This window comes from Muscardinus avellanarius (genome assembly GCF_963383645.1).
Source record: "Muscardinus avellanarius genome assembly, chromosome: 17".
NCBI lineage: Eukaryota > Metazoa > Chordata > Mammalia > Rodentia > Gliridae > Muscardinus > Muscardinus avellanarius.
Window position 1 is genome coordinate 743,967 of NC_137803.1, and position 26,034 is coordinate 770,000.

Below are 26,034 nucleotides of genomic sequence, written 5' to 3' on the forward strand. Positions count from 1 at the left end.
TTAGGAGAAAATCTGGGTCATAAAACCTCACAACACTGAAATTGGCAGTGATTTCTTGGATATGATTTCAATGGCACAGGCAACAGAAGAGTATACAAACTCCCTAAAAAAAAAAATTGTATATCCAAAGACAATGTAAACAGAGTTAAAAGTTACTAATAGAATGGGATAAAATATTTCCAAATGCTATATCTGAAGGTATATTAATATTCCAACTAGAAATCCTAAAAATTAACAACAATAAAGGCAAACAATACCATTTAGAGATAGGTAAAAGACTAATATAAGTAATGAATCTCCACAGATAACCAATCTTAGTTGACTGTTGGATGGAAACTCTTGTTTCTCTGGTTCTGGTGTGTGTTACCTATTTCTTCTTTGTAGTTAATCTCTTTGAGTATTTTCTCTAGCGCTGGTTTTGAAGACAAAAATTCCTTCAGTTTCTGTTTGTCATGGAAGCTTCTTATTTCTCCATCTAATTTGATAGACAGTTTTGCTGGGTAGGAAATTTTTGGCTGGACGTTGTTTTCTTTCAGAGTTTGGAATATGTTACTCCAAGCCCTTCTGGCTCTCATGACTTGGTTTGGGAAGTCTGGAGTGATTCTAATTCGTTTGCCTCTGAATGTCACTTGGCCCTTTGTTTTTGTTGCCTTTAAGATTCTCTGCTTGGCTTCCACATTGGTCATTTTGACAATTATGTGGCGTGGGGATCCTTTTCTCCGATCCTGTCTAAAGGGAGTTCTATAAGTTTCCTGGACCTGTGTATCGACCTCTTGCTCTATATTTGGAAAATTTTCTGCTATTACTTCCTTGAAGAGATTGTTGATCCCTTTGGTTTCACTTTCTTTTCCCTCCTCTATTCCAATTATTCTTAGGTTAGCTCTCTTAAAATGGGCCCATATTTCTTCAATATCAGATTCCTGCTGTCGGATATTTTTTCCTACATTAGAAACTATGCGTTCATTTTTGGAATGATCATCTTCTAAGAGCGAGATTCTGTTCTCCATGTGGTCTAATCGGTTGTTTGTGCTTTGAATTGAGGCCTTTACTTCATTAATTGCATCCTTTATCTCTTTTTGGCTCTCTCTGAGTTCTTTTAGAAGCACCTCTATTATTTCTACAGTTATTTTCCTGATTTGATCTTCTAGAAATCTCTGATTTTCTGTTTTATCGGGTTCTGATGTTGTGGGGTTGTGGGCATTAATTGCTCCAGTATTATTCCTCTTTCCCATGATTTCCGATGTTTGTGCCTTCTCTGGGTTCTTCCCTTGGGTCACTATGACTTCCCTTAAGGTGTTCTGGATCTCGAGTCAGTAGTATCTCGGACCCCACTACTCCTTTACTGGGTTTTATCACAGAGTCTCCGACCCAGAGAGTCGATAGAGGCTGCTTTAGACTGTGGGGGGTGCCAGGTTGCACGTTCTCCTATGGTGTGATATCTCTGCCACCGCCCCTCCCCCACTGGGTCAAGTCCCAGGGAGTACAGTATTGGGATTTCTCCTCTGTGGCCCGCAATTTGACTCACTGTTCTTGAGTACGCAGATGTAGCTGTACTGGATTCGGTGAATTCTCTGCTGCTGCCGCCGGTGTCAATATGGCGCCGCTGCAACGCCCTCGGCTGTGAGGCTGGCGTATTTCTTCTTGGTTTTGATTTCCACTCTGAATCCCTGCGGCGTGTGCTGAGCTCAGCCACTGGGAGCTTTAGATTTTACCTGCGGCGAGAAATCCCGCCTGGCTGTTTCGCAGCGGCTTACCTCGGCTTGCTGTAGCTGTCCGGTGAATTTGCCGCTGCCGCCGGCAGTATGGCGCTGCTGCTGCGTCCTCGGGCGTGAGGCCGGTTATCTCCTCTGTGGCTCTTAGCTCTGTTCTCAGTCCGCTTTCTCTCTGGAGCCTGGTGATTTTTTATTTTTCCCTCTGGTGATGGTGTTTTCTGGCTATGAAAGGCGCTGATTTTGTGGTAATGGAGATTGGTTGTTAGCGGGGCTCTTAAGCCCCGCTTTTCTCGGTCGCCATCTTCCCGAAAGTCCTGTTCCAGTGAAATAAAACTCTCTGTTATATTTTTGGTGTCTTGAATGAGAACCCAGAAATCTATAAAATGCAGTAAAAGGCCCTGGAGAAACCGGAGTCCCCTCCAGAAATAGAAGCTCCCTTTATACTGTTCTGTGCTCTTCCTTAGCTTTTCTTGCCAATGGAGAGATGCGTTTTCTGAACTTGGGCGGATTCTAAGCTGTGCGCCCTTTGGCCGCCCGTCATAATTAGAAGCTGGAGATTAACGGCACACTTCTCGAGATTGCTCACAGTGATGCCAAATATTTGCACAATTCCCTGAAATGTGCAAATTGTGCGCTACTTAGCATTAATAGGTGCAAAGCAAATAACTTCTTATGTGCTGCAGGTGGTGGGGGAGGCGTTTAGTGTACGTAAAATGCAGAACTGAGAGTTTCACTGCAGGTAACGAGCCTCCGCGATGGGCCTCTGCGCTTTTATCCTTTTGCATTAAATAACTAAGAAATCTGAATGGAATCGGGCTTCCTCTGGAACCGAGGAAGCTGGTCATATGGAAGCCCATCTGTTTCTAGAGGAAGGCTTTGGGGGCCTCTCCGTGCAGCGTCACGAAACCTGGCTTTCTGCGCTTGTTCATCTTTAATTTTTAGGTCTCTTGCCTTTTATTCACACCAACTGCGTTTTCCTACCAAATAGGCTGTTGCCCGTGGGTTAGTCCTGTGCAACGTGGCACAGCTCAGCTGCAAGGCCACTGGGTGGGTGCAGAGCTGTGTGGCCTGGCACCTTCCTGCCACCCCTAACTCACAAACCTGACTTTAAATGTCAGTCCTTTGGCCGGGTGTGGTGGCGCACGCTTGTAATCCCCGCGCTTGGGAGGCGGAGACAGGAGGATCGCGCAGGTTCGAAGCCAACTGTGCTGGCTTAAGAGACCCTGTTTCCAAATAAAAAGTATAAAATGGGTCTGGGAGTGTATCCCGGTGGTAGAGGGTTTCCAGGAACCTCAGTACCAACAACAACAACAACAACAAAAAAAAAAAAAAAAAAAAGAAGAGAGAGAGAGAGAAAAAAAAAAGAAAAAAACTTGTAACTTGTCAGCCCTTCTGAGACTGCCTGCCTCCCCAGGGGGCGGGACTCGGGATGCCCGGGCCTGCGATGTCCTCCTCCGCCTGCCTCCCCAGTGCAGTTACGCGGCCTTGCCCCACCTTTGACCAGTGCAGGGTACACATCGCCACCCGAAATGCTGAGGCCATGCTATGGACAGTGCTCATTAAAACGTTAAATCCAATCCCAAACGTGACATGATGTCCTGCCATTTTCTGGACGCTCTTCCTGTAGTTTTTTTTTTTTTTAATTAGAACTTAAAGTCCTTTTAGACATTGAGAACAAAACATAGCAAATCAAAATGAGAGCCTCCGAGCAGCCGGTGCTAGCCCTGGGCGAGGAAGCTTCTGTGGAGGACGGAGGCCATGGGGAGCATGCACCTAAAGAAGGGGTCCTGGACATCGTGGCTGTCGCTGGCATGCTGCGGGCCTGAGGCCCCGTCAGGATGAAGCAGCTGGCCCTGGCTGTGCCCTTACCCAGGTCTTCTTGCTTTACTGGTACAGGTTCACGGATGGACTCTGGCAAGGTTGCACAGTTAGCTTACGATAAGGGAGGAGCCTAGAACTAACCTGGGCTGCTAACCGATGGCTCAGAATTGCGCTTCCTATGAGTTAGAAATTAGAGCCCTTTAGGTGTAAGTTGACCTGAAATAAAAGCAGAGTTGAGCTGGGCTTGGTGGAGCACACCTGTGATCCCGTACTTGGGAGGCTGAGACAGGAGAACTGCAGGTTAGAGGCCAGTCTCAGCTACTTAGTGAGGCCCTGCTTCAAAATAAAGAATAAAAAACAGGGCTAGAGGTATAGCTGAGAGGCGGTATGCCCTGGGTTCAATTCTCAGTCCTTCCCTGCCCCCAAAGGTAGAGCTGGTACCTTCTTGATTTTCTTCCTAGCAGTATGTTCTGAGTCCCGGCAGGAGGTCCCCATCTCTGGGAGGCATTTTGCCCAACCACATGTGTCTGGGTCAGAGGCCTTCACAGTGAGCGTCTCTGGTTTGTCTCATTTGGCTATTGATTTTCCAAGCCTTATATAGTTTAGTTACAGTCTTAAAACAACAAACACACCCTTCCCCTAACCTCCGAGGGACTCGGTCTTCTTTCCCACCTCTGCGAGGTTGTGGTACCAAGTACTGTTTTCCATCTGTGCGCCCTCTGCTGGGAGCAGACCATCTTATAGAGAGTGCTGCTGGGGAGGATTTGCTGTAGAGGGACTGGGGCGTTCTGTTCTGAGGAGCCAGCTCGGCCTCTCCCAAGGCTGGCATCTGACTGCTGTGGCCTGGGTCTCCTCTTCACCTCTCCTCTCCTGATGGCTGTGGAGTGAATGAGAGTTGCATTATACCCACTCGCTAACGGGGGCTGCAGCGTCGTGTGCTGAGCGACCATTGCACAGGTCGTGAGCTCCCAGGCGGGGCGCCTGAGCCCTTACCTTTCCCGTGTGCTGAACGCTCGCGGGCCCCGGGGGCGCCAAGCGGATGCGCTCCTGGTGCCGCCATGGCTCTTGCCGGTCTCTGTGAACCTCAGTGCATCTGTGAGGCCACAGAGTGGCCCCTCACATGGCTGCAAATGGAAGCAGGATGGAGGGCACGCCCGCGCCAGCTCTGGCTCTTCTCGTCTGGATCTACTGCTGGGCGGCTCCCTGTGGCCCACCAGTCACGGACCTGACGGGGCTGAGCTGAGCTGGCTCCAGGGAGTGCTCTCGGTCCTCGTCGCTCCTCCAGCCTCTTGTTCTTTGGGGTCAGTCACCTGCCCATGGCGTGGTCTCCTTAGCAACATCGATGGGCTGCTTAGCAACATCGGCGGACATTCTGCCTCCCCAGGTGCAGCTAGGATTGTGTGATCTCTGACCCAGAAGCAGGAAGCCTGGTCCCACAGGAAGCCACCGTGCAGCCCAGGGCCGTCCTGCGCCTCTGTCTCCCAAGTAGAACCCCAGAGGTGTGAAGGCTTTGGGGGCCTGAGGTCCCACCTGCTGATTTTTACATCCTGGGGGCCGTGCTGAGGGGGGCGGGTCCTCCCCAGCCTCGGGACTTTTCCTTACAGCACCCACCCACACACCCACAGCCCTGTGCTCACCTCGCCGCGGGGTTTCCTTGCCCCTCTGGAACATCAGCCCAGGTCCTTGCTGTCCTTGCATGAAGAATGTTTTCCTCACTTTTTGTTCTCAGCACCTGGCGCAGGCTGACGCATCAACTGCCCAACACTCGCAGGTGACCGAGGGAAGGACACGCCAGGGACCTTGCAGCGCTCAAGGACTAAGTGCGGCCCTGCGCCCGGGACGCGAGTGGCTGTGTCTGGCTCTGTAGCATGCCAGCTGCGTGACCCCGGGCAGGACTGGCGATCTCTCTGTTCTCAGCTTTTTTCTCATGAAGAATAAGAACAAAGAAGACTCCGAGCTCGGTGGGGTGTTGTGAGGATGAAGTGGGGTAATGCCCATGATAGCATTCGATATGCGTTATTAAATATTGATTGTGGCCATTCTTAGTAGTTGAACCACAGGAAGGTCGCAGTTATAACCAAAGTCATCTAGAATTTGAAATTGAGCTAGGATGGCATACTTGTCCCTGGCATACAGGCAGACAAACTGGGATGAAAGAGACGGGTCTCCCAACAGTATAGGACTTCGGCATTGGGACGACGCCCTCTGTGTGAGCTCTGAGGCCTGCTCGTGCACTTGGTATATGGTGACCGCCGTGCTCAGTAGCACGGTGCGGCTCCTGTTTCAGAGCTGCTCTGCTCCCTCGGGAGCTCTCCGTGGTGGACAGACCTGGCCTTTGGGGGCTGTAGGGTTTCTGGGATTCAGGCTATGTAACCAGTGTGATGGTAGAAAAAGGGCCCGTGTCCGGCGCTCTTCCTGGCCTCTCTGACGGTGCCTCTGCATGGGGCTCTGGAGATGCTGGGACTGGGCGGAGACCTGGAGGGACTGTGTGGGAGGAGACCGCGAGGCTCCTTCGACGGCCAGGGCCGTCAGCAAGGAGGAAGGGCCGTGCGCTGTTTGTGAAGCCGTCAGCCCTGTGCGCCGTGCCCCATCTCACGTGCAGTGTGCAGGCCCTTGCTCTGCCATGCATAACTGTTAGTGTGTATAAAATTGGGTTCTGTCCACTGATGGGTTCTTCTCTAATTTTCATTATTGGGAGGGCTTAGTGTATAGGTATTAATCATTAGCTTCTGCCAGCAAATCACACAAAAGCTTTATGATTTTTTCAGGCACAGACCATCTCTGGATACGCTCAGGGTCACTAATAAGGGTGGTGGCCCTGGCTGGCTAATGGCTCAGCTGAAAAGTGCCAACCTTTGGCCACCGGCAATGGGTGTCATGGTGGCAACATACCTCGATGGATAAACTGTGCACAGACTTGTTCTGTGTTAGGAGTTCCTAGCATGACTTATAAGCTGAACATATTCCCTCCGTCTTTACCCTCATAAGCCATTACGAGGATTAGTACTCACTGATAAAGTCTTCAAGAACCCCTGTCCTAAAGCTTACTCCTCAAGGTACATTACTTCTACGTCTCCTTTGCTGTGGCTTCAGAGCTTATATTTATTCTCTGGAGATCTGAAAAAAAGCAGCTTTAGCTGCACCACCCACACAAACAGGGTGCACAAGCCTCACTCTATGCAAGGAGCACAGACCTTGTAGGAAGTCTTTCTTTGAAATCATCTATCCAAACACACAGATCCAAATCAACTATTCAAACACATAGCTATAAAAGCATTTAAAAGTACCACATTAAATGTGAGGGAGAAAAGGCAAAAGCCAAGAAATCTCTGAAAATATTGCAGATGATTTCACCCCCCTTTTTGTAGTACAAGGGTTTTTTTTTGTTGTTTGTTTGCTTTTTGGTGGTACTGGGGTTCCTGGAAGCCCTTCTACTTCCGGGCTACACTCCCAGACCTATTTTATATTTTTATTTGGAAACAGGGTCTCTTAAGCTAGCGAGGCTGGCTTCAAACCTGCGCGATCCTCCTGTCTCCGCCTCCCAAGCGCGGGGATTACAAGCGTGGCCACCACGCCTGGCTGTGGCACCAGGGTGGGAAGCCAGGGCCTCGAGCATGCCAGGTGTCTCAGTCCCCAGGGCCTCAAGCATGTCGGGTGTCTCAGCCAACAGTCTCCCTACTGTAATCCAAAGCAACTGACCACACAATTTAGGGGAAGGAAGGTTTATTGGCTCACGTTCTTTGGAGATTTAGGGTACAGTCCATGTGAGGCTGGGTCTGCGGATCTCAGGGCATGGCAGTGGGAAACAGAGAGGGCTCTGCTGTCTACCATGCAGGCAAACGCAGGAGAGGAAGCAAGTGCGGGAATTTAGAGACTAAAGCCCAATCCTGAGGCCACACCCCGGGACCCCCCTCTTAGCCACACCCCACCAGCCTATGGCCACCCAGTGAATCCATTACCACGGATTTATTCACCGCTGAGATTGCAATTTGCATGGCCTAAATACCTCAACTCTGCACTCCAACCCTCAGCTCTTCAGAGGATATCCCACCTCTAACCACGGCACTAGGCAAGCACTCTTCCACTGAGCTACATCCCCGGGGCTCTAAACTTTTTTTCAAGTTGAAAGTTTTGCCTATACATTTGAACTGATGTCTGTTTCCCCTTCTGTTTTGGTGGCTCTGGGGCTGCAGGTCAGGGTACTGTACCTTTCCTGTGCGCCACTCAGTACTGGTCAGGTACACGGGACTTATTACTTACTGGCAGATGAGAAAAGAAAACCCCTCCCCAGTGAGGCCAGGGTGGACGGAGCAATAGAAAAGCTGCCTGGACAAAGCATCGGGGGTGTATTGACAGGGAGTTCCGAATTCTTTGCCACGATAATACATGACTTTTATATTTTCAAGGCTGTATATCATAAGGAAGTGTTGGCCTGAGATTTGCTGCTTTTGAATCAAAGGAACACAGAGGAAAATGTCTTGAAACCCGGGGAACATGGGGGATGTGGGGGCGCTGCGCCAGGTTTCCGGATGGGGGCCAGGCGGGAGAGCCAGAGGTATGGGCCATGACATCAGCCCCTATCAGCAGCCCGGAGCCCCTCGTCCCGCCTGCCGGACGCACATGTGGTGGAGCTGGGCCGGTGTCGGTGGGCGTCTGAGCCGCTGTGGCAGAGCCCCAAGGGCACTCACCGGACAACCGTGCCGAGGGGACTTTTGTTTTCTTTTTCCGTTTGGCACAGGAGAAAGCCCTCTCCCCTTTCCTGCTTAAATATGCACAAAGGACTTAGTCTACAGAGAGTGCGGGTGCCAAGGAAAGGACATTGAGGTTTTAAAGGAGTTTAATCTGACAATTGATGCTCCAGTTCATTCCTAAATGAATAACTGATTAGCCCCACATTTTCCAGGAAATCACAGCCTTGTGCATCATGACATAATTCATGATTACGTACTGCTCCATTTTATCTCAAAGAAGCGCACACAGAAAAGCCCAGCGTTTCGGCTTGGCACTTGGTCCTGCTTTCGCATGTCTGGACTGGCAATTTGACTCATTAATAGGTAGCAAAAAGCACTGTGAAAGGGAGGACCGAACTTTAATATTTTAAAGAGTGTTTAAGTGGTTTGGGTCATGCAGATGGCTGCTGGGCTGGCAAAGGAAGTCCACGAGGACTTAGAAAATAGAAGCAGTGTCTCCATGCGAGGGTGGCCTGATTTTTACAGTGGAAAGAGGAATGCATTAATTTGAATCGTTTTTTTCCCTTAAAATGCTAACAAGGGTGCCAATTAGCAGCCGTGGCACTAAAATGTTTTGATGTGGCTACACACCCACGAAGGACTTTCAGCGGATGGTGGCCTCGTGGCGGGTAACTGAGCAAGCTTCCCAGGGAAAATGGCGGGGCTGGCCGGCCCTTTCCGAACATTGGATTTGGAGGTATTTTAAAGTGAGACAGCATCCCTTGAAATGGCCCTTGTCCTCGTGCCCACAGTAAGGTTCCGGAAGCCCCGTGGGAACTATCAGGCCCAGGCTGGGTGCCTGCTGCTCCATGAAGTTCGGCCATTTTGCTTTGCCACAGAGATGCTGGTCGAATTGTGGGCCGCTGTAAGTAGCGTGCGGTGCATTTAGAACTGGAAGGAGGCCGAGTGGTCACCCAGCAACTTCTGTGGACTCCGGGCTTGCTTGCTGGTTCTTTCTTTGTTTTATAGAACACTTGGCCTTCCTGCCTCCACCCCAGACCCATGGACCACCACTGACGGCTGCAGCAGGAAGCAAAATCAACCAGCTTGACCACCATCAATGGCTCCGGATACACTCTGAGTGGTCGGGGCAATCAGATACACCGAAATGGGATCTGAGCAGGGAGACACTGCAACAGTTGGAAACACTGGAAGAATCTGGGCACTGCAGCCAGAGCTGTGGGGGCAGAGGGTGCCTCCCAGCGGGAGGAACTCCACGGTGCCACCCCGCGGGGACTTGACCACACACGCCACCTGCCTCAGTTCTGTCTGTGCGGTGGTGACCAGTGTGCCGGGCTGCCGGGTTTTGTGCAACCAACCGAGTCAAGTTGCTACACAGTGCTCGGCAGGCGGTGAGCCCCTCGCGGGACTCCGCCATCCAACAGAGTACTGGGAGTCACTGCCAGCACCCGCCAGAGAACAGGAACCGATGTCCACAGGACTGTGGTGAGGCCTCTGGAAGGTCTGTGTAGCTGGGTGCAGCAGTGCACACCTGTAATCACAGAACTGGAGGCTGAGACAGGAAGGTCACACATGGGGGCCAGCCTTGAGACTCCATGAAGCCCCGTTTCAAAATGAAAAAATGAAAAAGAATTTCAAAACATTTTTTAAAATAAAGAGGGGGATATAACTTAGTGGTAGCGTGCCTCTGGGTTCAATCCCTAGAACCATAAATAAATAAAGAGATAAATAAATGAATAATCTGTAAGTTTGCCATGATGTGGAAAGCTATACCTTACATAAGTTTTTATGAACATGTAATTAAAACGGCAAGATGTAAAATGTAATGTCAAAATAGAAAGATACACAGAAGAAAGATTAGAAGGAAATGTCAAAAGGCTCAATACCTAATCTCTCTCTCTCTCTGTGTCTCACACACACATGCGTGTGTGCACACACACACACCACACAGACACAAACACCACACACACCACACTAACACTGACTGCCTTTTTATGTTGGGGATTATGAGAAGTCTTATAAAGAATTTACCCTTTCTTAGCCACTTTTGGCAATAATCAAGTATTATTTTTAAAATAAAGAAACCCTCTTCTGAGTCCCAAAATAAAATGAAAACAGGGAAATGAATACATATTTCATTTATCAAAACTACATTGATATAATAGTTCAGATTTAAGAGTTAGATATGTGGGATGAAATAAAAATGTATAGGCACTGTGGGGTATGGTAGTGGTGCATGTATATATTTGGTCCTGGGGATGGAACCCAGGGGCATTCTACCTCTGAGCTACACCCCCAGCCCTATTTTTTATTCTTTATTTTGAAACAGGGTGTCACTGAGTTGCAAAGGGCCTCACTAAGTAGCTGAGGGTGTCTGCAAACCACGATCCTCCTGTCTCAGCCTCCCAAATGCAAGGGTTACAAGCATGTGCCACCATGCTGGGCTTGGAAATTAGTATTTTATTCTGTATCTTTTTTTTTTTTTTTTTTGCAGGTCTGAGGATAGAACCCAGGGGCATTCAACTTCTGAGCTACACCCCTTGCCCTATTTTTTATTCTTTCATTTGAAACAGGGTCTCACTAAGTTGCAGAGGGCCTCGTGATCCTCCAGGCTCAGCCACCTGAGACTTTTCTCTATTGATAAACATGACATTACTTTGACATTGTTCTGTTAGGATCTGAGATACTCTGAGTCAGACTGAAGTCTCAGTAACCCCACTGGAAAAATCCCAAAGCAAGAAAAAAAGAAAGAAAGAAGGACCAAGTTCCTTCAAATCTGGTGGGCGAGTGCGGTCAGTACTGAAGTTTTGCTCCCACGGCTTCTGCCTGGAAGTGAGCCCCTCTGGGGACTCACAGATACTGAGCCCGAGTATCTGTGGACTATCAACGCTTGGCTCATGGACTCACTGTTCTCCACCGCTGGCCTGCTTGAGGAGGGGTCTCCTGAGGGAGGAGGCACCTTGCCTTGGTAGGATGCTCGGCTCACCCTGCAGAGCAGTCGCGCACGTCACTGAGGTGCTGGGAGCTCACACCTCGGAGATCCTGCTTACTGTCGATCTCTATCCCAAGCCACTGGTTCCTGTTCCAAGAAAAACGCTGCTTTCCTATTTCCTCTCCCCCAGACCAGAGTCTGGCCCCATGCCGCTCTGCATCTGGGGGCCGTGGAGATAAAGGCAGGCCTCTCTTGGTCCTGATAAACGGCCTTTCCCCCCTCGGAGCCTTTGAAGTTGCAGACAGTTTTGTGATAATTGATAATCTAATCTGAGCCTGGCCTGCTGGTTTTCGCCCTTCCTTTCCAGGCTGCTCGGCAAACTAGGGAATTATGTCGGCTTATACATCGATCGCCCCATGACGGGGTCACTGTGTGGGAACTGCCCTGTTAGCACAAGGGCCTCCTGCAAGGGGAAGTCTTGGCAAAATCGGACGACAGCCTCCATCCTTCGGCCGCTGGGCGTGGCGGGAGGCAGGAGGGCCACTTCCTGTAGCTTCAAGGCTCTCCACAGCAATCACCAGGGCAGAGGTAACTGAGTTGTTAACTCCAGGTTTATACCCTCACAGCCAAAGTAGGAGCCAAGGAGCTAAAGATTACAAAGTTGTACCATTAAAAAAAAAAAAAAAAGCTAGGTGACGTCTTTCTTCCTTTCTAGTGGAATAACTTAATTAATGGTCAGGTCGGGGCCTGATGACTAGAGAGTTCTCAGAGAGACATCTTATTAGGATGATTAAGTGTGCCTATGCCCTCCAATTTGCTCTTGGAACTGGCCATTCTGTTTTTGTTTTCCTTAATCATCGCTTGGAATCTTTCAGATGTGGGACCGGGCGCGCAGGAGCCCTCCCATGCCCGTCCCCGGCATGGCGGGCTGAGTGCCGCCTGCCGCTCTAACCCAGCTCTCCTTGAGACCCGGGGCCACTCGTGCTCCTGGGCATGGACGTCCTCCTCTAGGCTGGCCCACAGGGCCTGCTGCCTGTCCCCAGCTCTCATCTCCTCCTCGGAGAGTCACCTCGTGGCTCCAAGGTGGGCTCTGAGATGCCTCAGTCTGTCTTACGGAGTTAGATTCTCTCGGAAGCAATCCGTGTCGTTGTACTTACCCTGTGATTGGAGGGTTGACCCCAATTAATTGTATATTGCAAAGGAGCCAGCGGAGGGAATTTTGGAGGTTCTCAACACAGAGGTGATCACTGCGTTAGATCATAGCCATGCCAGTTGCTCCAACTGGCACGCTACATTGTATACCTGTATTGATAGCTGTCCTTCATATGCATGTTATTATTATGCATCAATTAAAATATTTATTATTATATAAATATAAAATTATTATGCATCAATTAAAATAAAAAATTCCCCTGGGTGTGGTGGCCTTGGGGCTGTCTGCTCTGATCTGGAGCTGTGTTGAATCCTGCGATCCCTCTGCACCTTGGGGAGACTGGTTGAGATTCCTGCTCTCCAACAGAAGGTCTGCCAGGGCACAAGCACCAGCGCCCCACTGCCCCGTGTGAGGCAGCAGCTTGCTGGGGAGGGGCGTACTGTGAGTGTGCTCCCCAAAGTGCTCCCTGGGCCCCGCGGGGGAGTGGGAGTGTGCACCCAGAGGGTGGCTGTGTAGACGGAGGATGTCTCCACCACAGCCTGGCTGCTGGGGGCTTTAACCCCATGGGCTGAAGGGGCTGCCCCTTGAGGGCTCAGTACCCCGCTGCGTTCCATCAGGAGCACACCCAGCTGCAGCGCGGGCCCAGGGCTGATATGTGTCTGAGATGTGCTCTTTCTGGGGACACCTGCAAGGGGAAGGGGTGCTGTGTGCTGGGCCACTGTCCTTTGCTGTGACGCGACATCCAAGCTCAGCATGGACAGAAGAGAGGTTTGTTCTGGCTCAGTTTTGGAGGCTCCGTCCTGTCGAGTTGGGTCTTGGTAGCACATCATGGGGGGAGGTCCTGGGGAGAAAACTGCTCTCCTCTGATGCATGCCCCTATGATCTATCAGATCAGCTTCCCAGGACCCCTTCCAAAGGCTGCTCCACCTTCCCGGGCACAGCTGGAATCCACACCCTCTGGCAGAGGCCTTTGGGGCCCAAACTGCAATTCTGTGGATGCCCTCCTTCTCTCCCTTCCTCCTCCCGTTCCCCCTCTTCCTCCCTCCTCCTTCTCCTCCTCTTCCTCCCTCCTCCTCCCCCTCCTCCTCCCCCTCCTCTCCCTCCTCCCCTCTTCCTCCCTCCTCCTCCCCCTCCTCTTCCTCCCTCCTCCTCTCCCTCCTCCTCCCCCTCTTCTTCCTCCCTCCTCCTCCCCCTCCTCCTCCCCTCCTCTCCCTCCTCCCCTCTTCCTCTCCCTCCTCCTCCCCTTCTCTTCCTCCTGGTCTTCCTCTGAAATGGCAGGTACTTAAGGCAGAAGGAAGGAAATGCTCGACTGCCTAATAAGACACAAGAATTTTGCGCAGCAAAGATCAGTTTCATCTTATAGCCCTTTCAGCTTTTCTCCAGCAAGAGTGCTCTGTGCACGCTGGAGGACAGGCTGACCCAGCACCTCTGCTCTGCCTGCGGATGCGGGAGCTGTGGAGCGCAGGCAGGGCTCTCAAAGGCCCCTTGCTCACGCCCCGTTCCCAGTGGTGAGGGTCTCTGAGCGCCCCTCTGCCCTGCCTCTCACCAGTGTGATTTAACTCAAACACATTCTGCCCACTGGGCAGACACAAAGAGTAGGCACTGAGGAACCCTTTGGAGCAGGAACGGCCTCTAGCCTGGGTGGGGACGCAGACCTGGGGTGCTCGCGTACTGACTGGTGTCTCGCGAGCCTCCACAGCACGTTGTGATGGGTGCTGGGGCGTCGCCTCCGACTGCCAGCGAGTAATGAGCTTCCTGTCCGGTGGCTGGACGTCCTGAGGGTCACCGGTGGGTTTCACACAGCGCAGCCGGCCTCTCCCTCGGCTTCTCGGCCTGGATGCCATAATTCTTTGGCTGATTAAAACCTAATCACATATATTTACTTTTTAAAAACATTCAAAAGAGGTGGCTTTATTCTATGGCAAAGTGCCATCCACAGAATTAGATTTTATTCGAGGACAGCACCCGTCTGTGGGCTACAGCTTTGTCCCCGCTCCCTCAGCTGTGGATAGGACCTCACACTGGTGGTCACATCGCCCCAGGCTGCATGGTCACCCGGTGGGGTTCCGAGGCCTCAGGGCAGATCGTGGCTAGTGGCCAAGGTCCAGGAAACGCAGCCTTTGGTGCAGAGGAAGGCTGACTCCGCTCAGCAGCTTAAGATAAAAAGGCGAAAGTTTGAAATGTGTCCCATCCTCCCTCCCTCCCTTCCTTCCTTCCTTCCTTCCTTCCTTCCTTCCTTCCTTCCTTCCTTCTTCACTTCCTTTCTCCCTCCCTTCCTTCTTCCCTTCCTTCCTCCTTTCCTCCCTTCCTCCTCCCTCCCTCCCTCCCTCCCTCCCTCCCTCCCTCCCTCCCTCTCTCCCTCCCTCCCTTCCTTCCTTCCTTCCTTCTTCTTTCTTTTATGTGGTACTTGGGATTGAACTCTGGGGCATTCTACCTTACAGTAACACCTTTTAATTTTGTTGTTTTGAAACAGCCTCACTAGGTTGCTGAGAGTATCACTACCTTCCTAAGACTGTCCTCAGATCTTGGATCCTCCTATCTCAGCCCCCACATCCCAGGATCACAGGCGTGCGCCGCCACACCCGGCTTGAAGCGTGCACTTGAGGAGGTCCTGGCGCCACATCTGGGCTCTACTTGCCAGGTCCCACGTGGGCTTTCTCGCCTGGCTTCTCTGCCCTGCGCAGTAGGTGCCAAATGTCACTCCTTGGCCCCACCCTCACTGTAGTGCTGAGGGCGTGTCTAACCCTCAACCCCGCTTTGCGCTCTGAAAGGTGCCGAGGCGCTCCTGAGGCATTGTGCACATGTCAAGTCCTATTTCTCGTATCGGCCAGTATCTTGGGTGAAATGTGACCAGTTCTGTAGCCATCCCCAAAAGTGCGGATTTGCACACTATTGCTGGCCACACCGCTGTGGGCAAAGCTGTGTAACAGGAGAGCCCTAGACCGCATGGCGTGTTCTGGAGGGCCTGAGGAGACAAGTCCTGCCCGGACCTCTGCCAAGAACGTAGTCCAGGGGTTGTACCTGGCTGCGGAGGAAACAGGGAGCTTTCTCTTTCTACCGCACAGAGCCAGAAGGTTGCAGACGCCTCAGCCTAACTTGAAACGAGACTGCAGCTCTTCCGAGAGTGGTGGGTGGCTGCCTTCGCCTCCCGGACTTCTTCAAGGATGCCTCTCAGCACAGAGAGGCTGCCAGAGACCAGATGCTGGGCCTCAACTCATCTGCTAAGTTTGAATAGATAACTCTGAGTCCTTTGAAAACCTGAGACATCGCTCAAGAAATCACACACCGTATCTCTCTTACACACCCTTATTTCTGTCAAATCCCTTGTATAATTAATTGAGAATAATTTTTTAACTCCAAAAAATAATACGTCCTGATAAGAAATGGGGTCCTCGCTATTTCTCATGTGAAGTTAGATGTTAGCAGTGGCCCTCGACTGTTTTAGGACTGCTGAGGGCCAGCACGGGACCAGCGCCTACTGCACGGAGGAGCTGGTGGTGGGCAAGTGACTCCTGCCCCCTTCCCTGCGAGGGAGAAACTTGCCCTTTTGAGCCGCAGACAGAGACTGAGACCCGGCCATGGAGCAGCCAGCCTTTATTCTGCCGGCCAGGCTGTGGACAGGAGGGGGGGGCAGCACTCCCCAGCTGCTGTGGGTGGGGCGGCGAGCGGCCACATCTGGGCTGGCATCTTTGAGGAGGGCTAATCGGCAGGGAGGTATGCTAAGCCTCTTTGCTTTTCTTTGCTGCCCCTTGGGCTCAGGAGGCTCCGGAGGCCACGGTGGCTCACGTTGACACGGGACGAGAAGGAACAATTGAGGACAGTGATACCAGGACACATGTGGACAGAAATAAAGGGCGGGACAAAAGCCCAGGCCTTGATCACCCCGGCAGAAGATGAGCTTTGCGGCTTGAAAGGTGCCGGCGTCTGGGGAGCACAAAGGCAGCCTGGATGCTGGCGGGCAGGGATGCTATGTGGGAGGGGCCTGAGCAGCGCAGGGAGGCGCCTCTGGGACCCATGCTGCTGGCCCACAGGGCCCAGCTCCTTTCTGTTGCTGAAATGTGCGTGTTTCGTTAAATAAGATATCTGGTGAGGAGACGGTGTACGGAGAGGTCCCTTCGCCGACCCGCTCAGCGTGGGACTCTCTCCCGCGGGAGGCTCCTTAGGTCCTGTGTCCAGTCTTCCAGTTGTCACAGAGTGGTAAGTCACGTGCAGGTCAACTTTCTGGGGTCATAGGGCGGCGGCTCACCCAGAGGCACGGGACTGCTCAGACCAGCTCTGGCATAGTAGCAGGTGTCAAAGGCAGGGCCAGGCTGCGGGCTCCTGTGTTCTCAGGACCACTGCTGGCCTTTTACTCCCAGGTGTGCGGGTGAGTGGGGAGGGGCCGGCCGTGGCCCCAGGCTCTCAGCACACACCCTGGGCACGAGGGCTGCCGTCCCGCCCAGGTGCCCCGGCTCCCACAGGCCTGTGACTGCCCAGGAGCCCTTGGCCCCATCCCCACTGTCCATTCTGTGCCCTCCCCTGGGAACACCCTTCTGTTCAAACCTTCCTGGTCTTTCTGGCTGGAACTGGCTTTGTTCTGCTTTAAAATCACATGTGGGTTCCTTTTATCTTTCTATCAGTTTTGTCTTTTGCTATCTACTTAGGAGAGTCCTCCATAAGTTCTTTAAGAGCAAGACCCAACCTCCGCTTGGGCTCAGGAGGAAGGCGCCCACACGCCCTTAGCACGAGCTTGGCCCCAAAGCGCTTCGCCAGGGTGCACGAGGACTCTGCAGCTATGAGCCTGCTGACAGCCAGGGGAGAGGGTGAGGTGTGCAGGCCGCTCACGTGTCGCTGGCTCCACACGTTTCTTACAGGCAAGGGAAACAGGTGCTTTGGAAGTCTGGAAAGTTTCCACTTTGATTCTTCATCTCCTCTTGGAGGACAACCCTGGGGCTTTTGGCTTAAGAGACAGATGACTTAGGACTGACCCAAACCAGGGTCCAGGTGTGGTCCTGATCCAGGTGTAGGCCAGGTTAGGGGGTTAGGGGGCCATTAATACTCTTGCTGAGACGGCAAAGTCCCACTTGGGTGGAGGTAGTGGTGCTGGGGGAAGGCGCTGGCTGTGGGTGAGCCTGGGGCTGCAGGGTCCTCATGGTCCTCGAGCACGGTGGAAGCCCCCCTTTAAGTGGCCCTTGGGTCTGGCAATACTGGGCTGCACTGCAGAGGGACGGTTCCTGCCGTGCTCTGGAAGGACACAACCCGTGAGGGAGGAAGTAGCCAAGGTGCGAGGCTGGGTCCGGAACCTTCCCAGGCAGTGCACACACCCTGCAGCAGCCTTCCCCAGGTGCATGCGAGCCTCGCCCTTGAGGGCTGGGAGCTTGCGAAAGAGATGGGGCTGGAGGACATTGCCTAGTGAAAGAGGAAGCCAGGCTCTGCCACACCCTGCTTCCTAACGCCCCCAAACCAGATAACAACCCCAATAATCTGAACAAAAAATTGGCAAAGGTCTTGAGAACAGACTTTTTCCACGGAAGTGTGTGAATGGCTGACAGATGTATGAAAAGATGCCCAGCATCTCTAATGATCAAGGACGTGCACAACAAAATCCTAACTTTTAAAGACGAAAAAAATGGGGAGGAAGAGAAACGAAGAGAGCCGGTCCCCGTCTCAGGCATCTGAGGCCAGTCCTTAGCATCTAATGTGCCAGGACAGCCGCCTCACAGAAACGTTATGCCAACCGCCGGCGCAAGCCATGGACATAATCTAAGTCTCCTCGTAGCAATATTAAATAAGTAAAAAGAGGTAGACAAAAATGATTTACATAACATATTTCTCTTTTTTTTCCAGTCAAAGACAGCTTTTATTTCTTCATTTGATTTTTCAAAGTGCAAATGAAATGCATGCTTTTCATTACCACGGTATCAGGTGCCTGGACTTCCCTGGCTTAGCAGTGGAAGTTCCATATCCTGAGGAACCTCACAGTTCTAGGCAAATTTAGAACACCTTACAGGCAAAACCAATGAAAATAGAAAAAAATAGGATTTTTTTTTTGGTGTGGTACTGGGTATGGAACCCAGGGGCATTCTACCTCCGAGCTACACCCTTAGCCCTATTTTTTATTCTTTATTTTTTTTAATTTATTTTTTATTGGTGCACTGTATTCATACATCACAGTGGTATAAAAAATACTTTTGTAGACATACATGCACACATCGCCCAGTCAGCCCCTACCCGATCCCCACCCCGTTCCCTCCCCATCCCTCCTTCCCATGCTTGGCTTAGTGGTTGATATCTAGTATTATAGCAATTTATCCAATATTAACATTGATAATCTCACAAATTTCATTTGTCTGGTACCAAGCTTTTGATGACTTAAAGATAACATTTCAATATTTCTCATTGCTTTCTTTCTTACCAGAGAATATTTTTTCTTTCTTTTTTTTTAGGTGAAACTATCATACATTTATTTATTTATTTTTCAGAAAAAAATCTATCCTGATATGGAATATGAACTCTAGATACCCAAAACAATCTCGAAGAAGAACAAAGCTAGAAGATGTATATTTTCTGGTTTCAAACCATATAAAGCTACAATAATTGAAACAGTGCAGTACTGTTCTAAAGGCAGATATATAAACCATTTGAGTTAAGAAAAAGCCTAGAGATAAATTCTTCCATACATTGTCATTTTTGACAAGGTTTCCATGAACTTTTGGTGGAGGAAATACTAGTCTTTTAACTAAATATTGTTGAAAAATAATAATACATGAAAAAGAATAAAGTTGGACCCTTACCTAACACATATACAAATATTAACTCAAAATAGATAAAAGACCTAAATATAAATCTTGATACTATAAACTTTTAGAAAAAAATCTGGGTCATAAAACCTCACAGCATTGAAATTGGCAGTGATTTCTTGGATATAATTTCAATGGCACAGGCAACAAAAGGGTAAATAAACTCCCTAAATAATAAAAAATATTGTATATCCAAAGACAATGTAAACAGAGTTAAAAGTTACTGATCCTCTTCCAAGAGTTCCTCCTATGATCCATTTCTCCCTAACTCTCACATATTAGGGAAAGCATCTGATTTCTTATTTTTTGTGACTGACTAATCTCACTTAGCATAATGTCCTCCAGTTCCATCCATTTTCCTGAAAATGATGTAACTGAGTTTTTTTTGATGGCTGAGTAAAATTCCATTGTGTACATATCCCACAGTTTTGTAATCCATTCATCTGTTGATGGACATCTTGGCTGATTCCATAGTTTGGCTATGGTGAATTGTGCAGCTATGAACATAGATACACATGCATTAGTTTGGTAGTTTGGTTTCTTTTCTTTTGGGTAGATACCCAACAGTGGTATTGCTGGATCAAATGGTAGGTTTGTTCCCATTCTTCTGAGGATTCTTCATCCTGTTTTCCAAAGTGGTTGCACTAATTTGCAATCCCACCAACAATGTCTTAGAGTTCCCACTTCTCCACATCCTCGCCAGCATCTGTTGTTGTCTGTGTTTTGAATGATGGCCATTCTAGTTGGAGTTAGGTGAAATCTCAGGGTAGTTTTGATTTGCATCTCTCTGACTGCTAGTGATGTTGAGCATTTTTTCATGCATTTATTGGCCATTTGAATTTCTTCTTTTGTGAAGTGTCTATTTAGTTCATTTGCCCATTTTGTTATTGGATGCTTTGTTTTCTTAATGTTGAGTTTCTTGAGTTCTCTGTATATTCTAGATATTAGTCCTCTATCAGTGGTGTAGGTGGCAAAAATCTTCTCCCATTCTGTTGGCTCTCGATTGAGGTTCTTGATAGTTTCCTTTGCTGAACAGAAGCTCTTTAGTTTCATGCAATCCCATGCATTGATTCTCCTTTTAATTTGTTGTGCCTTTGGGGTCTTGTTGAGGAAATGTTTGTCTGTGCCTATGTGTTGTAGTGTTGGACCTATGCCCTCTTCAAGGAGCTTCAAGGTCTCTGGTTTAATTTCCAAGTCTTTGTTCCATCGTGAGTTGACTTTTGTACAGGGTGAAAAAGTGGGATTAACATCCAATTTTCTGCATATGGTTAACCAGTTTTGCCAACACCATTTGTTAAAGAGGCTCTCTTTTTTCCAGTGTATGTTTTTGGCCCCTTTGTCAAAAATCAATTGGCTGAAAGTGTGTGGACTTGTTTCTGGGTCTTCTATTCTGCTCCATTGGTCTATATAACTGTTCTTTTGCTAGTACCATGCTGTTTTTATTACAATGGCTTTGTAGTATAGTTTAAAGTCAGGTATTGTGATTCCTCCTGCGTGGTTTTTGTTGCTGAGAACTACCTTGACTATTCTGGGCTTTTTGTTATTCCAGATAAATTTAAGGACTGATTTTTCTATGTCTGTGAGGAATGATCTTGGTAGTTTAATGGGCATTTCATTAAATCTGTAGATCACTTTTGGGAGGATGGCCATTTTAATGATATTTATTCTGCCAATCCTTGAACATGGAAGATCTTTCCATCTTCTAAGATCTTCTTCGATTTCTTTTTTCAGTGTTTTATAATTTTCTTTGTAGAGATCTTTTACCTCCTTGGTCAAGTTTATTCCTAGGTATTTTATTTTTTTGTGGGAGATCCTGAGTGGAAGTGTTTTCTGAATTTCTTTTTCAGTGGGTTTATGGTTGGTGTACAGGAAAGCTTCTGATTTTTTAAGATTGATTTTGTATCCAGATACTTTGCTGAATTTGTTGATCAGTTCTATAAGCCTTTTGGTTGAGTTTGTTGGGTTTTCTAAATATAGTATCATGTCATCTGCAAATAGTGAAAGCTTAAGTTCTTCTTTTCCTATTTGTACTCCTTTGATTTCCTTTTCTTGCCTTATTGCTCTGGCTAGAGTCTCTAGTACTATATTGAAGAGAAGTGGTGATAGTGGACATCCTTGTCTCGTTCCAGTTTTTAGGGGGAATTCTTGAAGTTTTTCCCTATTTAATATGATGTTGGCAGTGGGTTTATTGTAGATTGCCTTAATAATGTTGAGATATGTTCCTTCTATTCCAATTCTCTGCAGTGTTTTTATCATAAATGGATGTTGAATTTTATCAAATGCTTTTTCAGCGTTTATTGAGATGATCATGTGGTTTTTGTCTTTGATTCTGTTTATATGATGAATTACATGGATTGATTTTCATATATTGAACCAGCCTTGCATCCCTGGGATGAACCCTACCTGGTCATGGTGAATGATTTTCTTGATGTGGTTTTGAATGCGTGCTGCTAGTATTTTGTTTAATAGTTTTGCATCCAAGTTCATCAGAGATATAGGCCTGTAGTTTTCCTTCCTTGAACTGTCTTTATTCGGTTTGGGTATTAGTGTGATGTTGGCTTCATAGAATGTATTTGGGAGAGTCCCGGTTTTTTCTATTTCCCGAAATAGTTTGAGTAGTATTGGGATAAGCTCTTCTATAAAGGTTTTATAGAATTCACTTGGGAAACCATCTGGTCCTGGGCTTTCTTTGATGGTAAGCTCTTTATTGCTGTTTCAATCTCTTTGATTGTTATTGGTTGGTTTAAGTGTTCTATATCTTCTTGACTCAGTTTAGGAAGGTTGTATTTATCTAGGAAGTTGTCGATTTCCTCCAGATTTTCCATTTTGTTGGAGTATAGTTTTTCAAAGTAGTTTCTGATAATCCTCTGGATTTCTACGCTGTCAGTAGTAATATCTCCTTTTTCATCCCTTATCTTCATAATTTGGGTTGATTCTCTCTTTTTTTTTAGTTAGGTTGGCTAGTGGTTTATCAATCTTGTTAATTTTTTTAAGAAACCAGCTTTTGGTTTTGTTGATTTTCTGTATTATTTTTTATTCTCTATTTCATTAATTTCTGCTCTAATTTTAATAATTTCCCGTCTTCTGCTGGCTTTGGGGTTCAATTGTTCCTGCTTTTCAAGGGCTTTGAGGTGTGTCGTAAGGCTATTTATTTGAAGATTTTCTGTTTTTCTTATGTGAGCACTCAGTGCTATAAATTTTCCTCTTAATACTGCCTTCAGAGTGTCCCAGAGGTTTTGATATGTTGTTTCTTTATTTTCATTTGTTTCTAGAAATTTCTTGATTTCACCTCTTACATCTTCTATGACCCATTCTTCATTCAGAAGTGTGGTGTTCAGTCTCCACATGTTTATGTTGTTTCTCTGAGTCTTCTTATAGTTGATTTCTAGTTTAATTCCATTATGGTCTGAAATGACACAGGGAAGTATGTAACATTTTTTAAATTTGCTAGTGTTCATTTTGTGTCCCAGGATGTGATCTATTTTTGAGAAGTTTCCGTGAGCAGCTGAGAAAAATGTAAACTCTGCTGTAGTTGGGTGAAATATTCTATATGTGTCCAACAGGTCCATTTGGTTAATGGTGTTCTTTAGTTCTGAGACATCTTTACTGACCCTTTGTCTGGAAGATCGGTCTAGTATTGTGAGAGGTGTGTTGAAGTCTCCCAGTATACTCCTGCTTGTCTTCGAGTACCATTAGCATGGATTACCTTGCTCCAGCCCTTTACCTTGAGTTTGTTCCTATCTTTAATTGTAAGGTGTGTTTCTTGTAAGCAGCAGATGGATGGATTCTGGCTTTTAATCCATTTTGCCACTTTATGTCTTTTTATTGGGGAGTTGAGGCCATTTACATTCAATGTGATTATAGAGAGATAAGTTTTAATTCCCAACATGTTAAGATCTTATTTCTGTTTGAGATACTGTTTATTCTTCTTTGCTTAGTTGTCTGTTGGATGGGAATTCTTGTTTCTTTGGTTCTGGCGTGTATTACCCATTTCCTCTTTGCAGTTAATCTCCTTGAGTATTTTCTCTAGCGCTGGTTTTGAAGACATAAATTCCTTCAGTTGCTGTTTGTCATGGAAGCTTCTTATTTCCCCATCTAATTTGATGGATAGTTTTGCTGGGTAGGAAATTTTTGGCTGGAAGTTGTTTTCTTTCAGTTTGGAATATGTTACTCCATGCCCTTCTGGCTTTCATAACTTGGTTTGGGAAGTCTGGAGTGATTCTAATTGGTTTGCCTCTGTATGTCACGTGGCCTTTTGTTTTTGTTGCCTTTAAGATTCTCTCCTTGGCTTCCACATTAGTCATTTTGACAATTATGTGGCGTGGGGATCCTCTTCTCTGATCCTGTCTAAAGGGAGTTCTATAAGTTTCCTGTACCTGTGTATCGAACTCTTGCTCTATGTTTGGAAAATTTTCTGCTATGACTTCCTTGAAGAGATTGTTGATCCCTTTGGTTTCACCTTCTTTACCCTCCTCTATTCCAATTATTCTTAGGTTAGCTCTCTTGAAATGGGCCCATATTTCTTCAATGTCAGATTCCTGCTGTTGGGTTTTTTTTTCTAAGTTAGAAACTATGTGTTCAATTTTGGAATGATCATCTTCAAGAAGCGAGATTCTATTCTCCATGTGGTCTAATCTGTTGTTTATACTTTGAATTGAGGCCTTTACTTCATTAATTGCATCCTTTATCTCTTTTTGACTCTCTAAATTCTTTTTGAAAATCCTCTATTATTTCTAAAGTTATTTTCCTAATTTGATCTTCTAGAGATCTTTGGATTTCTGTGTTATCAGATTCTGATGTTGTGGGGTTGTGGGCATTCACTGCTCCGTTGTTTTTTCTCTTTCCCATGATTTTGGAAGTTTGTGCCTGAGTCACTACGAGTTCACTTAAGATGCTCTGGATCTCGAGTCTGTGGTATCTCAGTCACCACTACTCCTTTACTGGGTTGTATCACAAAGTCTCAGACCCAGGGAGTCAATCGAGGCTGCTTAGACCGTGGGGGAGTGCCAAGTTGGGCGTTCTCCAGCAGGGAGTTGTGACTATGTTATGATATCTCTGCCACTGCCACTCCCCCACTGGGCTGCACTGCTAAACTCTCCGACCCAGGGAGACTGTCTGCACAAGTCCCTGGGAGTGCAGTACTGGGATTTCTCCCCTAGGGGCCGCAATTTGACTCACGGTTGTTGAGTGCGCTTATGGAGCTGTAGTGAACTCGGTGGATTCGCTGCTGCCCTCGGCCGTGATGTGGCGTATTTCTTCTCTGGTTTTGAGCTCCGCTCTGAGTCCCTGCCAGGTGTGCTGTGCCCGGCCCTTGGGAGCTTTAGATGTTCCCTCGGCTCGCTGTCCACCCCTGCTCTCAGGCGTTTGGTGGCTGGTTGTGTGCGTTGGTCTAGGGCCGTCCGGTGAACTCGCCGCTGCCGCCAGCAGTAAGATGCTGCTTCTGCTTCCTAGGCTGCAAGGCCAGAGTACCTCCTCTCTGGATTTGAGCTCTGTTTTGAGTCTCCCTCCTCTCTGGAGCCTGGTGCTGCTAGGAGAGATGTAGGCCGTGCCTCTCCGGCCACTCTGCGCTGCGGCTCCGGCTGCTCCGCAACGCGGGTCTGGCCGCTCCGGCCGCTCCGGTCACTCTGCACCGCGGCTCCGGCTGCTCCGCACCACGGGTCTGGCCACTCCGGCTGCTCCGGCCGTTCTGCAACGCGGCTCTGGCTGCTCCGCTCCGGCTGCTCTGGCGGCTCCGCTCGGCTGCTCTGGCTGCTCCACTCCGGCTGCTCCGGCCGCTCCGCTCTGCGGCTCTGGCCGCTCTGTACCACGGCTCCGGCCACGCCTTGTCGCGGCTCTGGGTGCTCCGGCCGCTCTGGCCGCTTTGTGCCGCGGCTCCGACTGCTCCACGCTGCGGCTCTGGCCGCTCCGGCTGCTCCGGCCGTTCCGCGCTGCGGCGGGAGCGGAACTTCGGGCTGTTTTTTTTCTGGTGTCTTGTTTTTCCAGCCCTTTTTCTCTGTCCCTTGTATTTACAGTTTTTATTTCTTTGCTGGTGGTGTTTTCTGGCTCTGAAAGGCGCTGGTTTTGCGGTAATAGAGTTCGATTGTTAGCAGGACTTGTAAGTGCCGCTTTCCTCCGTCGCCATCTTCCCGGAAGTCTCAACATATTTTCTTGAACCAACATGTCCAAAACACAGTTGTCTATCACATCAACAATGTAAAGCTTCCCCACACTGGGGATGTGGCCTGGACAGCTGGTTGCTCCTCTGATCATGGAGATATGGTCATTCTGCAGCTTCACTGTTCCAAGTGATGCCCAGGGCTCCATCTCCGGACGCTGCTCTTCACCTTTTAAGAGTCAGACATTAAAGATCAGAACACTTAAACACAACTGCGTTTATGGAAAACTTAGAAAGTGATCATGAACTTCTAGGGGAGGCTTAGAAAAGACCCAGACAACCTTAAGTGTATACCTCAGTCTAACCGTCAGCACAGAACAATGAAAAACCAACAGAAGTCTCAATACAGTGACTGTAAACAATGATAAACAACAAGACCCAGCGAAAGCATAACATCTGCTTTCCAGTCACTAGATTCGAAAGTTTCTTTTTCTTTTTTTGTGGGTCTGGGGATGGAATCCAGGGGCATTCACCTCCGAGTTATACCCCTGCCCTACTTTTTATTCTTTATTTTGAAACAGGGTCTCACTAAGTTGCGGAGGTCCTCACTAAGTAGCTGAGGCTGTCCGCGAACTGCAATCCTCCGGTCTCAGCCTCCCGAATGCTGGCATTACAAGCCTGTGCCACCACACCCAGCCAAAAGTTTCTTTTTCAATAAACAAAGCACATAAAAAAGAAAAAGTATAATTTAAGGAAAAAAATAAGCCAACAGAAAACTGTCTAAGAGAAAGACCAGATGGTTGACCTACTAGACAAAGATTTAAAAATAGTTGTCTTAAAGATGCTCAAATA